At 32.9% G+C, this 14643-nt stretch overlaps 1 protein-coding gene across 3 annotated transcripts in view; it reads right to left on the reverse strand.

The window, feature by feature from the left end:
- Positions 1–14643, reverse strand: part of nahoda (DOMON-like domain-containing protein nahoda) — a 167747-nt gene that overhangs the window by 138765 nt on the left and 14339 nt on the right. For all 3 annotated transcript variants that reach the window (XM_075309393.1, XM_075309392.1, XM_075309394.1), the window contains exon 2: positions 1123–1231. The gene's annotated coding sequence lies outside the window, so the exon portion shown is untranslated. The remainder of the gene's footprint in view (positions 1–1122; positions 1232–14643) is intronic.

The raw sequence follows: 14643 nt of genomic DNA on the forward strand, positions 1-14643 counted from the left end.
ACACCCGATATTTTTAGATTGTAAATGGAATGACACTTGCATTACATTCATCATCCTGTCGAGGAGTTTCTTTAAAACAACCCAGCAAAAAAATGGAAGTTGTTCCAAAGGCACAACTTTAATTTCAATTTTTTATACCTCGCTGTTCATATTTGTAATGGGTAATTTTAACGTTTTTTGATTCAAATAGATTAAAAACAGAGCAAGAATTAATATAATGGTAAAAATTATTTAAATTTTGCCGAAAAATTTTCAACATCCATTCTTGAAAAAATGCGAAAATTTGAGGCCAAACTTTTCAGACAAGCGTTAGAATGCGCTAAAAATCGTTAAAAATTATAAAAAAAATTTGTTTGGAAAAACATCACAACGTTTTTTAATTCACTTTCAAAGGACTGAATTCGGATCATTTCAACAGTGCAACGGTTGTTGAAATGGTGGACATCCGTCCTATGACAAGCCCATGTTAAATCCATCGCATCTGCGCTAATTTTGCACCACTTCCGGATACAAAAGAACAATTTCAATACTTTTTGGCGATGCTTTTTTTGCTGGAAAATTTCTAGCTTAGTAGGTATGGACTTGTAGCATTTCACCCCAAATATTGACAAGTCAATTTAGTACACTACCGAAATATGTCTTCAACTTCAAATGTAAGAGATTGTGCAAAAACCTCTCTGTACCAATGTCCCCCTTTATTAAATGCAACATTTCCTAGAGGCATATTTGCACAAAATGGAAAAAACTCGTTGTAGTATAGCCACATTCTGTGCAATGTGTTGGCGTGGACAAATACCAGAATTTTTATTTTAGTTTTATTTGTGCGCAATTATTTTCAAATGAAATTATTTTTTTCTTCTCTTTCAGCATTTATTGAATTGATGGAATTTATAATATTTATTGTGAACATATGTATGCGTGTATGTGTCTGTATGTGTGCATTTAGCCTAAGGTGACTACAGGTGATGATGATGATTATGACCAACTAACTGGTTGTAAAGTGGTATTTCAATTATACATTATTCACACTAGAAAAAGAGTTTTGTGTTTGTTTTTTTTTTCCACACAAACCCATTCTTGTGAGTAATATTTCGTATAAAATAGAAATGTATAAATAATTACCTTGTTATTTGTTTGTGTTCACACAGTAGTTTCTTTCTTTTTTCCAGAAACAAAACAGCATCGCTTAAAATAATTATAATCCACAAAAAATGCCAGCTAAGATGAGTTTCTGAAATTAAATGCAAATGGAAAACGTAAACGTTATTACTCGGTTAATTGTTTGTTTTTATTTTAAAACACATTAATAATACAAAGCACATTCCCTTTTTGAAATTTTGCTATTTTAATTTTACTATTCATCTCTCCAAATGATGAACTCATCTATTCAATACTCTAACCGTTTGGGATGTGTTTATTTTTTTGTCGATAGATTTTATTCTTAGTTAGAAATCAATATTAAGCATATAGAAATAATAGGCCCAAAGGCTCGTAATTAACTCGTAGCCCTCTTGAAGATACTGAATATAGTGCATAGCCATATAAATTTTTAAGAATCAGACCCAAATGACATTCCGGTACTCCGGATGCTTGGCCTCAAACTTATCGTTGAGTGTACTATAACATACTTTACATTACTTTACAATGGAATCGTGCGGAGGGTTGATAGATTTATACACCCTCAAAAAAAATCGCTTCTTTAACATATGTTCCAAACATATTTTGCAGGAAGCACATATATTATTGGATACTGCCGAAATACTAATATGTTTGTTTTTTGTGGACATATTATATGTTTGGAAGCATTTTGAGCCCAAAAATATTATATGCTTGGAAGAATTTTCCCCAAAGAAGATTGTGATCATTCCCTCACATAATTTTCACTTCCACGAAATTTTTAGTTCTTGGCACCTTTTTCTGTAATACAAATAATGTTGAAGAAATTATTCAATTTTATAATTTTTTTTTTTTAATTTTACCTTTCGCCTGGGCGGAGAATCGAACCGAGGCCCATACAGTTTGTAAGCCAACACACTATCCACTGGGCTACGTAGTAGTTATAGTCACCAGTAGACAATTATCGTTACAAGTTACATTTATATAGCATACTTTGCAGCGTCCACGAGCCCATGCAAACATAACATTATTTAAAAGAAACATACATTTGTTGGCCACGTGGAGCAGTGGTTAGCATGTCTGCCTTGCATGCAAAGGGTCGTGGGTTCAATTCCTGCTCCGACCGAACCAATTTTTTTTGCAATTTAGACATTTATACTATATTAAATTTTTATAATGAAACTTCGAAATGTGGGTTATTAAAAATTTACAGTCCCCACATACATAAAATTCTCCTCTCAAGGCGAAAACACATGCTGTTTTTTTTTTCAAATCTCTATGCTCTTGGTTCCGAATGTCTATTCTCTTTACTCCGAATACTCATTCTAATATTCAAATTAAATAATATTTAGACTTAAGCATATAAAATATTTGGCCTTATCATAAAGCAGTTTTCCGAAACAACATACAACCGTTTCACAGAAATTGTAAACATATATATGTTTGCTCGAAATTTGTAAATTTATATATGTTTACATTCACACATATTATTTTTATGAAACATTCATAGCCCAAACATAATATATTTTAACATATTGACATATGTGTCCCAAACATTTAGTGTTAGTTTAGGAACATTACATGTTGGCACTTAAATATATTGTGTTTAAAAATTGTGCCCGAAACACATTTTGTTTATATCGGAACATATGAAAAACATATTTTTCTAACAGTGTAAGTTGTTATCCCCATCGATTAAGTGCAGAACGATAACAGTGTGTTACTAAATTGAGTTATCGATCTCAAGTTAAGCTGAATTGATGAATCTAGGGCCTCATTCAAACAACGCACAATCTAGCTCCATTCGCCACGTCAAGGTCAAGTTCGGGTTCGAGGTCAATGTTTTTCTGACTGCGGACACATAATGAGTCTCTGGAACGCATTGGATATCCTCCCTAGAGACCGATAGACCAATGTCGACCAATTTTTGTGTGGTTGTTCACAGACAGATACTCACGCCAGTTTCCGAATTTCAAGGCGATCGTGTGAAAAAAGGAAATCCAATCTGGGGATAGGTTCATACGAGTATAGGTGCTATATCTATTTATAATCCGATATGGACCAATGTTTGAATGTGGGTGAATACCAACTTCATGTATTCAAATTCAAGCGGATCGGATGAAACAAATCTTCAGTCACTCAAGATGTCTGAAACCTGGGGATCTGTGTCTCTTGTGAACCTATACGAAACAAATTTTGTATGATTGCTTGAGGGTGAAAACCTTCATCATGTACCGAATTTCAGCGGGATGGGATGAAAAATAAACCTTTAGGACCTATGTGCACCTGTTGACCGATGGGCACCAATTTTTGTATGGAATACTTACTATTGGGGACAATACAAAGAATACTATTTGAGTGTTATTCGTCGTTTAGGCGAAGCCATTCATTACAAGTGAGAAAAAGTCGGACTGGGCCGACTATATCATACCCTAAACCACCCCTACTGAACTAGTAGGTTAAGGTTAAAGTGGCAGCCCGATTAAGATTCAGGCTCACTTAGACTATTCAGTCCATTGTGATAAGCATTTGTGGGGTACCATTGGTATAGGTTTTGGAGATTTCCATATTTAAGAACATAATGGGGGGTACATGTTTATGAGAGTCTTGTCACAATCTGATCAGAAATGTCTAATATTAGGAGCTATAGTTTATTTTGCACCTAAAGAGTTAGTATGCCACTAATATTGAGTCCATTATTAAAAAAGAGGAAATCGGTCAATTAGTTGTGGGTAATAAATCCAAATTTGTAAAAATCGGGCAATATTATTATGTAAGAGCTACATGTAAGTCTGAATACGATGAGCTAGTGCATCAAAATTTGAAATTCGAATAACATAGGTTAATAAATAAGAGTATTATGGCCAAATATGACAAAATCAAGCGAAGCTTATATATGGGACCTATATCTAAATCTGAACCAATTTGTATAATATTTTGCAGGTATGAATGATACCACAGACGGTTACCTTGTGTAAAATTTGAGTAGGATCAGTTAAAAAATGAGGCCCCTATGGTCAAAAATAAGGTTATTAGGGGCAAAATTTTCAAAATCGGGCGATACATATATATGGGAGGTATATCTAAATTTGAACCGATTTCGATGAAATTTTGTACATACAGTTAGTGCTATAGAAGATTACATTTAGCCAACCTTGGTTACGATCGGTTGATAAATAAGGGTTTTACGGTCAAATTTAGCAAAATCGGGCGATACCTATATATGGGAGCTATATCTAAATTTGAACCGATTTCGATGAAATTTCGAACATACAGTTAGAGCTATAGAATATTACATTTAGCCAACTTTGACTACGATCGGTTGATAAATAAGGGTTTTACGGCCAAATTTGGCAAAATCGGGCGATACATATATATGGGAGCTATATCTAAATCTGAACCGATTTCGATGAAATTTTGCAGACTTAAAGGGTGATGAAAAAGTTTACTATGTGCAAAATTTGATGACGATCGGTTTGGAAAAAACGCAACGTTACTCCATTTGTGGTAATCGGGCGATACATATATATGGGAGCTATATCTAAATTTGATCCGATTTCTTCCGTTCGTCCTTGTGCCCAAAAAAACACCCTGTACCAAATTTCATCCAAATCGGTTAATAATTGCGACCGGAATCCTGTGAACAACAAATACATGGACAGACGGACGGACACCAAGCGCTAGATCGACTCAGGAGGTGATTCTGAGTCGATCGGTATATATTTTATGGGGTCTAAAATCAATATTTATGGTAGGCCCATTTTTTGCACATCTGTCGCATAACGTATTATTTATTCGTGAGTTTGTTCCCCAAAACTTCGTTCAATAATCACACCCAGAAAAAAGTGCCTTCGAAACTAAAGGAAAAAATTTTCATCAATATAGTTTATCCATTTTATTTCCATTAAGGTAAATTTTTGTGAAAAATAATAAAATTTACTCGTTTCAGTAAAAAAATCCTAAACTGTAAGCAGTTAGGAATATTTCATTAACTAGAATAAGGCATGGAATTTTACTCATACTATTTTCTTCGCTGGGTATAAGAATTTACTACTGAAAAAGAAAATTTTATTCACCGATAACAAAGCATTCGTAAAAATAAACAAAAACCGAACTAAAACCAAGTTTCCTCAAAATTAGTAAAATTTCTTATAAAATGATAATTGCGACTTCCTTTATAATAGAAAGTTTTTCATACATACGAACAACACTTGGCATAGAAAAATATTTTAGTTCATTCGTACTAAGAAGTATGCAATCCTTTCAAAACTTAAGGAAACACACTTGTTAGAATATAGGAAATTTTCCTAAATTTCTATTGTTTACTTGTAATCGATACCTGTCATCGTAATCGATGTGTTTGCGCGTGGGTGTAATCGATATATTTGCGCGTCGGTTGTTTTTTTAGTTGGAATCGCGTTATTTTGGTATACGGAGAGATTGTCAAAAAATAATATGGTAAAATAATATAATAAATAACAAATAAAATATATAAAATACTTGTTATTTTAAATTAGTGAGAAAAATTTTCGTTTTTCTAAATAATTCTATCATAGTGTATAAAGAAAGAAAACACCAGCAGAATAACAACCCTTTCATTTGTCTTCATTTTGGAATCTTCAATTAACAGGTAATATTCAGTGACGCTAACCTTTTGCAACAAAAATGTTTTATGATTTTTATACCCTCCATCATAGGATGGGAGTATATTAACTTTGTCATTCCGTTTGTAACACATCGAAATATTGCTCTAAGACCCCATAAAGTATATATATTCTGGGTCGTGGTGAAATTCTGAGTCGATCTAAGCATGTCCGTCCGTCCGTCCGTCCGTCCGTCCGTCCGTCCGTCCGTCTGTTGAAATCACGCTAACTTCCGAACGAAACAAGCTATCGACTTGAAACTTGGCACAAGTAGTTGTTATCGATGTAGGTCGGATGGTATTGAAAATGGGCCATATCGGTCCACTTTTACGTATAGCCCCCATATAAAGGGACCCTCAGATTTGGCTTGTGGAGCCTCTAACAGAAGCATATTTCATCCGATCCGGCTGAAATTTGGTATATGGTGTTGGTATATGGTCTCTAACAACCACGCAAAATTTGGTCCACATCGGTCCATAATTATATATAGCCCCCATATAAACCGATCTCCAGATTTGGCTTGCGGAGCCTAAAAGAGAAGCAAATTTCATCCGATCCGGCTGAAATTTGGTATATGGTGTTGGTATATGGTCTCTAACAAGCATGCAAAAATTGGTCCACATCGGTCCTTAATTATATATAGCCCCCATATAAACCGATCCCCAGATTTGACTTGTGGAGCCTCTAAGAGAAGCATATTTCATCCGATCCGGCTGAAATTTGGTACATGGTGTTGGTATATGGTCTCTAACAATCATGCAAAAATTGGTCCACATCGGTCCATAATTATATATAGCCCCCATATAAACCGATCCCCAGATTTGGCTTGAGGAGCCTCAAAGAGAAGCAAATTTCATCCGATCCGGCTGAAATTTGGTACATGATGTTGGTATATGGTCTCTAACAACCATGCAAAAATTGGTCCACATCGGTCCATAATTATATATAGACCCCATATAAACCGATCTCCAGATTTGGCTTCGAAGCCTCAAAGAGGAACAAATTGCATCCGATCCGGCTGAAATTTGGTACATGGTATTGGTATATGGTCTCTAACAACCGTGCAAAAATTGATCCACATCGGTCCATAATTATATATAGCGCCCATATAAACCGATCCCCAGATTTTGGTTGCGGAGCCTCAAAGAGAAGCAAATTTCATCCGATCCGCCTGAAATTTGGTACATGATATTTGTATATGGTCTCTAACAACCATGCAAAAATTGGTCCACATCGGTTCATAATTATATATAGCCCCATATAAACCGATCCCCAGATTTGGCTTGCGAAGTCTCCAAGAGAAGCAAATTTCATCCAATCCGGTTGTAATTTGCAACATGGTGTTAGTATATGATCTTTAACAACCGTGCCAGAATTGGTCCATATCGGTCCATAATTATATATAGCCCCCATATAAAACATTCTCCAGATTTGACCTCCGGAGCCTCTTGGAGGAGCAAAATTCATCCCATCCGGTTCAAATTAGGAACGTGGTGTTAGTATGTGGTCGCTAACAACCATACCAAAATTGGTCCAATCACACAAAAATTGGTCCATATCGGTTCATAATCATGGTTGCCACTAGAGCCAAAAATAATCTACCAACATTTTATTTCTATAGAAATTTTATTTCTATAGAAAATTTTGTCAAAATTTTATTTCTATAGAAAATTTTGTCAAAATTTTATTTCTATAGAAAATTTTGTTCAAATTTTATTCGGTTAATAATAAAATTTTCATCATTGTCAAAATTTTATTTCTATAGAAAATTTTGTTCAAATTTTATTCGGTTCATAATCATGGTTGCCACTCGAGCCAAAAATAATCTACCAAGATTTTATTTCTATAGAAAATTTTGTCAAAAGTTTATTTCTATAGAAAATTTTGTTAAAATTTTATTTCTGTAGAAATTTTTGTCAAAATTGTCTTTCTATAGAAAATTTTGTCAACATTTTTATTTCTACAGAAAATTGTGTGAAAATTTTATTTCTATAAATTTTTATTCTATACAATTTAAAAGATGGTGTTAGGAGGTTTTAAGATACCTTGCCATCGGCAAGCGTTACCGCAACTTAAGTAATTCGATTGTGGATGGCAGTGTTTAGATGAAGTTTCTACGCAATTTGTAGGTATTGAAATTGTAAAAGGAGGCAGCAACTTATTAAAAGTGAAAAGTACAAGAAGAAGAAAAAGTGTGTTTTACAGTTGATAATATCACACGGAAATTGGAAATAGTGGAATAATAAACTAATATTTCGATGCTGTTGATTCTTAATAAATATATTCAATATATTAATAAAACATGTCTTTTATTGAAGATAAAATTGCTTATAGAAATAAATAAAATTGTATTTAAAAACGAAGGTAAGCAGTTCTAATTATGAAGTAAAAGTTTTACCACAAATGTGTAAGATTTGTCGAAATGAATGAAAAATTTCAATAAAATCATTCCATATATGAATTCAAATTAGTTAAATTTTTTCATTCTGTAGTATAGTGGTATATAAATATAGGAAAATGTTAACTAATATATGGAATGCATTATTCCTAATTTCTACGAAAATCACATCGTTCAAACAAATAAAAATGTTTTTGGCGCTATACGAAGTTCAACTTTCTTCACAATGAGTTCATTTTAACTTAAAGAAGGGGTCATTTTTTCTGGGTGCACCTTATTCGCTTGATTTAGCTCTGGTTATTCAAAAAACTCAAGTGACCCATTTAAGAAATTAAAATTTAATCCCTACACTGAAAAAAAACATTTACGTGATATTAAAGATTACGCAACTTAAAATTAGGATATTAGGAATTTATAAAATATTAAGGACAAATTTCTTTAAAATAATAAAAATTTAATGAAATTCAAATTTATAATCTTTGCTTTAAATTTTTTTTTATTAAATTTAGAACACAAATTTTGTAAATTTGCGTCCCTCCGTTAAAGTCCCATGTCTTTGAACTAAGGCTAATTTTCCTTAAAGTAAAGAAACACATTTTCGATTTAAAGAAATTGTCCTTAAATTAACTGAAATATTGAAACTTTACATTTAAGATGAGATCGCTTCAATATAGGCTAAGATTTATTTTGAGGATTTAGCATCTTTAGTTTAAAGTTTCTTTGGAATTAAGAAAACATTTTTTACTTTGAAGTATCCGTTATAATTTGGATTTTTAAACTGCCATTTGTTTGTACGTGAATACCTTTATTAATAAACCGCGAAAAGAGAATGAAAATTTGATAAATGAGATCTGTATCTTAATTTTAATTTTATTGGTCCTTGATTTAAAGCCAGATAAGTCGCTAAAAATGTCTTTATTTTAAAGAAGCCGCATCTTTGGCTCGGAATCAATACCAAAATCTTTAAGGGAAGGTTAAAATCTTTGGATCCAAGTAATTTTTTTTTGAGTGTACTCTCATTGACTGCTTTCCTGGAAATTGGCATTAACAAATATTTCGAGAATTGGATAAAGCTTTGGCATAAGTACATCTAATTTAACTTATTTTTGTTGCAAAAAAAATTATTTGTTTGTAGTTAAATTTTATTATTTGGTCCGAACTTTTCCACAGCCTAATGAAAATTTCGTTTTTTTAAGTATGTCTATGAACTAAACGTGGGTATAAAGTTCATTGAGCGTACAAATAAGTTCAGGATGAACTAACGCAGAAAAAAATGTTCGTATGATACCTAATAATAGTAAGAATGAACTACTGTATAGTTAAAATGGTCATGATTTGGCGCCAAATTTTTTTATGTTTAGTTAATTTTTTCTTCTATGAGAAGGTGTAATTTCGTGAAGTGCAGTTAAAAAGTACACCAGGACATTAAGTATTCCTGGTTTTAACAACTCATTGTGAAAAACTTAAAATGTGGAGTACAATTTTTTTCAATTTTCCCACGAGGTAGGTAATGTTAGGTTAGGTGACAGCCCAATGTCACAGGCTCACTTAGACTATTCAGTCCATTGTGATACCACATTGATGAACTTCTCTCTTATCCCTGAGTGCTGCCCGATTCCATGTTAAGCTCAATGACAAGGGACCTTCTTTTTATAGCCGAGTCCGAACGGCGTTCCACATTAATCTAATGAGAACTTTTTCATTGGTTGCTTAAGACAAAATAGCGACAGTACCTACCAATTTCTGGCTGACGCTCAAGAAACCAGGACTTCAGATCGGACTATTTGAGAGCTATACATTGGCTAGGTCGACCTATATTTCACCTACACGCAAAAAATAATTCTTTCCTCCCAAACGAAATTTTAGACAAACAAAGTTCGTTTCTCATTTGCTTTTCGCTGTAAGGAAGTGTATTTGGAAGAAAAGTATATACTTTTTGTGATAAACGTTTATTCTTTTCCAGGATGTAAAAACAATTTCATAAAGACTAACTCAAAAAACAAACATTGTTTTCTTGCTAATTGCATTTTCCCTCACATCTTTCTCATATCCACGAGGTTTTTTAGTTCTTAACACCTTTTCCTGTTATACCGACAATGTAGAAGAAATTATACGATTTTATAAATTTTTAAAATTTTTTTACCTTTCGCCTGGACGGAGAGTCGAACCGCGGACCATGCACCTTGTAAGCCAACACACTAACCACTGAGCTATGTAGCTGTTATGGTCATAAGTAATATTTATATAGCATAGCTTGCGGCGCCCACGAACCGAATAAACAAAGTTTATTTAACAGAAACAAACATTTAGTTTGGCACCGTGGAGCAGTGGTTGCTACGTCCGACTTGCATGCCAAGGGTCGTGGGTTCGATCTCTGCTTCGACCAAAGTTTTTTGTTGTTTTTTTTTACATACAAAAAACGTTTGGAAAACGTGTACCGAAAACGTTTTTCTTTTGTTAGAGTTTTTTGAATTGCTTCGAAAATTTTAAAATTTTTTCACCAAAAAAATTCGTTTGTTACAAAATTTTTATTTTTTCAATAAAAATGTTATTTTTGAAACAACAACACAGTCCATTTCGTTTATATCAAACACTGTTCTTTTCTCACTTTAGGTCTTTAATAAGACACATTTTACAGTTCAAAATTTAATATAGTACAATGTATTGTTGAACATTTTTTCAGAATCTTCCGAACATATCTGGAATATATGTAAAAAAAAAAACAAAAAAAAAACTGTGGTCGAAGCAGGGATCAAACCCACGACCCTTGGCATGCAAGTCGGACGTAGCAACCACTGCTCCACGGTGCCCAACTAAATGTTTGTTTCTGTTAAATAAACTTTGTTTATTCGGTTCGTGGGCGTCGCAAGCTATGCTACATAAATATAATTTATATGGATAATTATCTATTGATGACCATAACAGCTACATAGCTCAGTGGTTAGTGTGTTGGCTTACAAGGTGCATGGTCCGCGGTTCGATTCTCCGTCCAGGCGAAAGGTAAAAAAATTTAAAAATTTATAAAATCGTATAATTTCTTCTACATTGTCGGTATAACAGGAAAAGGTGTTAAGAACTAAAAAACCTCGTAGATGTGAGAAAGATGTGAGGGAAAATGCAATTAGCAAGAAAACAATGTTTTTTTTTTGAGTTAGTCTTTATGAAATTGTTTTTACATCCTGGAAAAGAATAAACGTTTATCACAAAAAGTATATACTTTTCTTCCAAATACACTTCCTTACAGCGAAAAGCAAATGAGAAACGAACTTTGTTTGTCTAAAATTTCGTTTGGGAGGAAATAATTATTTTTTTGCGTGTATATTCCACATATGTTCGGAAGATTCCGAAAAATGTTCAACATTACATTGTACTATATTAAATTTTGAACTGTAAAATGTGTCTTATTAAAGACCTAAAGTCAGAAAAGAACAGTGTTTGATATAAACGAAATGGACTGTGTTGTTGTTTCAAAAATAACTTTTTTTATTGAAAAAATAAAAATTTTGTAACAAACGAATTTTTTTGGTGATACAAGTTTAAAATTTTCGAAGCAGTTCAAAAAACTCTAACAAAAGAAAAACGTTTTCGGTACACGTTTTCCAAACGTTTTTTTCTTTGCGTGTATACTTCAACCCGACCTAGAGTACAGATTTTTATACCAATCATTATGTAGTAAATAAATAAAATAAAAATTAATCACCACGATTCCTAAAAGATTGTTTTGACAGTGTCCACTAGGAAGTGTACCCAAGATTCGTAACACTCAAATACTAAGCTATATTTTTTTGCATTATTTAACGGCATTTAGACGGTTGTAAACGATATTTATTGGAACTCACGTCGTCAAAACTATTCGAATGCCAATAAAAATGCAAAAGAGTACGAAGAAAAAAAAAACAAATTTCAAAAATTCCGCAATATTAATATTGGCAAATTGTATCGCCCTCTTTGTTGTTTGGTAATGAATGAAGACATTTTCAATAAATCAAAAGTTTTAAATATCAAAGATAGTGTAAAATTATGACATAGTCTACGCCGAAACAAAGTTGAAGTAAATATAACATATTCCGGACATGAACTCGTCAATAGTTTCCCTCAATTGTAGGCACTTCAGTTCACAATCAAAAATCTGAACAAGCCACATTGAAAGCTCAGCCAAATAATTTAATTGTTGGCTTATGCTAGCCAATGTCAAATGCATAAAAATTTTTCTAGGCTAATACGAAAATTTACATGCAGTTCAAGCCGAAGCTGTTACATAAAACCAAAAGTCAAATAATGTAAATGTTCGATTCCATAACAACGTAAGATGGTATTCTATTGTAATTCAATGCCGAGTTATAATTACCGACCACACTCGAAGTTTTATTTGTTATAACGTGAGAGCTGTTTATTTTCTTTTTGTTTTGGGGTAGGTAACGAAAATGCTCCGTCGTTTTAACGGACTTTAACATATATTCCTACTTGTATCGCACATAATACACTGAAAATCATATTGGCCTAATATTGAAGATTGTGTACCCACAAGTCTAAGAAACACAATTTACTTTGCATTAAGAACAAATATCTTTACAATAAAGAAGTTTTATAAAAGAAATATCAGAGTTTTTTTTTTTTGTAAAAATGGGGATACTTATCATTGAAATTGGTTTCCCTTTAAATTTTCCTAATTGTAAAGAAAGTTAGTTTTAGTTAATCGTAACCAAATTATTGAATTATGAAGAAGAGAAGTTGAATCCTAGTGTTAAGTTTTTTTTTCAATTTTTTTTTAATAATTCTGTTTATTTGCAATCTATTTTTCTACAAAACATTAAGCAAATTTCAATGAAAAATCATTAATGAAAAAATTAATTTAAATATAGAATTAAAAAATGGGAGGCAATTGGACGATGCAGTTGGGTACTTTACAGATTTGATAAAAGAAGCGGCTGATATATCCACTCCAGAGACAAACAGTAGGCTATCTATTTCATAACTTCTGAAATACGGAAATTATTAAGAAATAAAAGAAGGCTTCGTAGAGTTTGGCATAGAACAAGAAATCCAAGAGATAAAACGAATTTTAATCGTTCCTCAAACTTTCTAAAGAAACGGCTTAAAGAAATGAAAAATCAAAATATAAAGAACTTTCTAAGCAGCTTGAACGTAAATAGCAATAACAATGAACACAGGCTATGGAGTGCAACAAAATATCTCAAGAGGCCGAAGAAGCGAAATGTTCCTATAAGAAACAAGGATGGTGTTTGGTGTAGATCGAGCGAAAGCAAGGCGAATGCTTTTAAATTACATTTAGAAGAAACGTTTAAACCCTTTTCCTTCTGCAATAGTCTTCAAGCAAAAGAAGTCTCAGATTTTCTTGATTCAACCTGTCAGATGGACCTACCCATTAAACCCTTTAGCATTCGAGAAGTTAAAACGGAGATTAGAAAGCTCAAAAATAAATCACCTGGATATGACCTGATAGATGGACGAGTTGTTAAATCACTTCCAAAGAAAGGAGTGGTGCTACTCACAGTAATATTTAACTCAATTGTAAGATTAAGTTATTTCCCTGATAAGTGGAAATGTGCCAAGATTATTATGGTACCAAAACCTGGTAAACCCGAAAACATAATAACTTCGTATAGACCTATTAGCCTGCTGCCCATACTTTCGAAATTGTTTGAAAAACTCTTCCGGAAGCGATTATCTCCAGTTCTTGAATCATTCAATATATTACCTGATCATCAATTTGGATTTCGACAGGGACATGGAACTCCCGAGCAGTGCCATAGAGTGGTTAATGTAATTAGAAATGCCCTAGAGAAAAAACTATAATGTTCATCAGTCTTCTTAGATGTTCAGCAAGCGTTTGATCGAGTTTGGCATCAAGGATTGCTGTACAAACTTAAGCATTTGTTACCCTCACCATTTTATCTGCTTTTAAAGTCATATTTACATGAGAGAACATTCTTTGTTAGCATCAATGAAAAAAAATGAAATGAAAAGTTCTGCTCTATAAAACAATTTTATAACCAATATGGACCTACGGAATTCAATTATGGGGTACTGCCAGCAATTCCAACGTAGAAATTCTTCAAAGATACCAATCAAAAACTTTGAGGCTTATTACTGGCTCTCCCTGGTTTTTTTTTCAAATTAAGACAAATTTTTACTTTGAAGCCTTTTTTTGTTCGCAAATAGCTTTGTTAATGTATCGCAAAAGGAATATGAAAAATTCCTGAAATGAAGTATCTCAGCAAAAAATGGAGCAATATTTCAGCAGGATTGTAATGGAGATAGGCTTACAAAACTACCGAATCAGCGCTGATTTTTGTGGGCGATGTCCCGATTTAGAGCAACTTCTACATAGCGCTGATATATAATCTTGAGTTTCCTATTTTATAGCATTGTTGGTATGAAGGAAAACAGCACTACCTGAATTGGTTGCAATAACTTAAACGAATGATCATAAACTAGTTTGATTACTCCTTTACGTTATTGCCA

This window comes from Haematobia irritans, chromosome 5 (genome assembly GCF_050003625.1).
Source record: "Haematobia irritans isolate KBUSLIRL chromosome 5, ASM5000362v1, whole genome shotgun sequence".
NCBI lineage: Eukaryota > Metazoa > Arthropoda > Insecta > Diptera > Muscidae > Haematobia > Haematobia irritans.